The sequence below is a fragment of the Dipteris shenzhenensis genome, chromosome 31 (assembly GCF_047967505.1).
Source record: "Dipteris shenzhenensis isolate YYH24624 ecotype China chromosome 31, Dip_SZ_1.0, whole genome shotgun sequence".
Classification (NCBI taxonomy): Eukaryota; Viridiplantae; Streptophyta; class Polypodiopsida; order Gleicheniales; family Dipteridaceae; genus Dipteris; species Dipteris shenzhenensis.
The window spans coordinates 32402934-32406183 of record NC_141626.1 but is presented as its reverse complement, the minus strand read 5'-3'; the positions used below and the strand labels follow the sequence as shown (position 1 = coordinate 32406183).

At 44.4% G+C, this 3250-nt stretch overlaps 1 pseudogene; it reads left to right on the top strand.

Annotated features, from left to right (window-relative positions):
• Positions 1-349: 349 nt before the first annotated feature.
• LOC147881353 (uncharacterized) lies at positions 350-3032 on the top strand (annotated as a pseudogene).
• Positions 3033-3250: the final 218 nt, after the last annotated feature.

Sequence of the window (3250 nt, the reverse complement as noted above, 5' to 3'; positions counted from 1 at the left end):
TGGTAAGCCCCCACATTTGATGAAATCTAAAAGTAGTTATCACTTAGGAAATGAATTTTTCGCTCCTGAACTATGATGTGATATTAAGAACATCATATTGAACTAGATCCATTAGCTAGCAACATTACTATTTGCTCTTAGCATGATTCCCCTAATAGGCCTCTTTCTAAAGATTATGTCATTATGTCATATGCTATAGTATTATTCGTGTCATGAAGGTGCTTCCTTTCTATCGTAAAGTGTATGTCATTATGTCATATGCTATAGTATTATTTGTGATCATGAAGATGCTTATCCTACCTACCTCATGACTTACTCATTCGTTGAAATACTCAACCTCAAGACCATTATGGTGGCTACAAATCTCGCAAGAGTCATGGAGGCAAGCCTTTGTAAAGAAAGGTATTTTCCTCTACGGAAAAGGAGGAGTGCTTCTAAAACCATTCCTAAGGGAGGAGGGAGAACAGCTGACCACTTGGTGAAGTGGGAAGATTTTAGCGATGAAGTAATGAGGTTTTGGGAGAGCGTTCAAGGGACACTCGAAGATGTGGAGGTGGACTCGTCTGCATGTCTAATTCAGGGGTATCTCTACAGTCAATGTGATGGGCTTCGTGACGAGTCCAAGGTTCGAGGAGCAGGCCGGAGAACCATATTTGATTGCGTCAATAAAGCTGCAGACAAACTAAATTGCAATGCCACAATTAATGCAACTTCATCAAGCAAAGTTACACGATCAGTGGTGGACTATGCAGCGTTCGTTTTAAAGGAAGGGGACCATTCACAAGGACAGTCTAAAGAGGAGTTTGAAGAAAGAAAGAAAGAAAGAAATTTTATTAGAGTCTTCGGGAGATCGATGGGTCTCTGAGACTGAAAGAAAACCTGATACAAATCACAGTAAGGGTGGAGCTACTGAAACGAGCATCATCACCTGTGTTGAATCCTAAGTCTGATCATACATAATCAAATACATTTGGATGTAACAAGGAAAAGAAAAGGACTGGTGGAGCGGAGCAGAATCCTCCGTATGTCATGTCTCCCTGGCTAGTGCATAGCTAGTGATGGGACGTTGGTGCCCGTCAAGGGGTGCCGTGCGTCTCGGTCTCCTGGGCGAGGCTCGATGCAAGACTAGAGCCACCGTGACTCCCGTGGGACGTATCTCGGGTCTAAACAATGACAGGAGGTTCCTCAGAGTGATCTGTGTCCCCTCGATGTCTCGTGTGTCGTGCTGCGATCGTTGGGTCAAGGTCTCTGTCACGTCGGCGGCTAGGGACTGGATGATCAATGTCACTTGATGGGAAGAACTCTGTGATCCTGCTCTGAGAGGTGTCTGATGATGTGACCAAGCCCTGTCGCCTGAGTAAGTACTCTCTATGTCGGATTTTCTCGTGAATGAAGGCCGCGAGGCATCTCTGATCTGGGTAGGTGAGGAATCTCGAAAGGAGCCCGGAGCCGTCTCTGAAGAGGCAGTGGTAGCGACCTCGAATCTCGTAGTACGCTGGGTACCTGAAAATAAAATGCTCCTCCGACTCAACCTCCTGACAGTCGCACAGTATGCATAAGCGATGCTCCCTAGGAATCTCCTCTGCTCTGCCGCTCTCTATGCGGAGGCGGTGTGATGATACCCGAAAGTGTCCGATGGAGACCCGTAGTGAGTGAGGCATATGAAGCTCAGTGTACCCCGGTGGTGTGATGAATCCTTCCTCTGAAATGCGAAAACAATAATCTTTGTAGAGGAGAGTAGTGAGTCTTCTGAGGATGATGAAGAAGCCGCCTCCGAGGATGAGGAAGAAGCAGCCTCAGAAATTAAGGATGAGGAAAATGAAGAGGAAGCAGTATTAATCCCAATTGAGATAAAAGGAATTTGGCAGCTTTTGCTCAAAAGGGGACGACACCTTTGTGATATGTTTGAAATGGGAGGGAGAGAGAGGAAGAAAGTAATCAATGGACTGTCACAAATGAATTATTATATGGTGGTGGAGGAGGTTCAATATGGCGTCTTAACCTCCAAAGAACAACATGTTTTTTTTTGGAGGACTGCAGATCCAAGTGACAAAACACTTTATGTATCTAAGACATTTCAGGCGAAAGACAAAAATCCCACGGTAAGGAAGTGTTATTTGTACATGTTGTGGAGGGCGAAGGATGGTGATACAGTGAATGAATCTCAGGTTCCGATTATGATGTTTGATCAAGCGGTTATGGCAAGAGGAGCAAGAGGAAGACAAGGTGGGACAGGAGAAGAAAGAGGAAGACAAGCAAGAGGAAGGAGAGGTGGGACAGGAGGAGGAACAGGAAGACAAGGCACAACAAGTCCAGGAAGACATGGAGCTATGGGAAGAGTAGGGGCAATGGAAGATGACAGTTTTGATCAGGATGTTGCAGTCGAGTGGCTCTCTCACTTAGGGGAAATGAGACTTGAATGCCTAAATTTAGGCAAGGTTATAAAGAGAAGTAATGTACGTATTGTAAGACTTGGAGTGATAGATGGATTGGATGTGGTGGTTTTTTGAATCTGTGAAGTATCTTCCTAATTTCAAAATTGAGATTGAGGCATATAAGCTGTCATCATTGCAAGGACAGATGATTTCCAAGCTGGTGTGCTATGGTACAGTTTGGGGCGGTGCTGTTGGGTTCATTGCAACCAAGAAAGAGGGAGGTAATTTGAAGAATCTAAAGGGACCAAACCCCTTATCTCTTCGAAAGCTAGATGCTGCCCTGAGGGAAATACATCAGCATGGCGTCCTGCACGATGATATGCACTTGGAAAATACTCAGAACCTCCAAGCAGATTGCATACGTTTAAGATTGTTGACTTTGGAAACAGTGTCCTATTTCCTGATAGCAGCGATTTGGAGGAGGAGCACACAAATTTCATCTCTCTCTTGAGAAAGGAGGTTGAGAGATTGCGCAAGAGACAAAGATATTCGGTGGAGTTATTGCTTTTTACTTCCTTCACTTCCATGTGCTGTAGCCACTTGGCTTCCCATGTACACATAAGGATCTCATGTCTTTATCAAACTTCACATGGATAGCTAGCTAATATCAATTCCCTGTAATAAACACCATATTTGTCTTTATTGGACCAAGGGATAGTCTTACACTTATGCGATTGACAGGATTAGGACACCAATGTGATAACCCTATGCATTTGCTGCTGTTATCTACTTGCATTCACATATTCTTACATCGCACATGTCTACTATATATGGGTGAATGGTTGGTTCTACTCTGTAGGACAGCAAGGGACAGA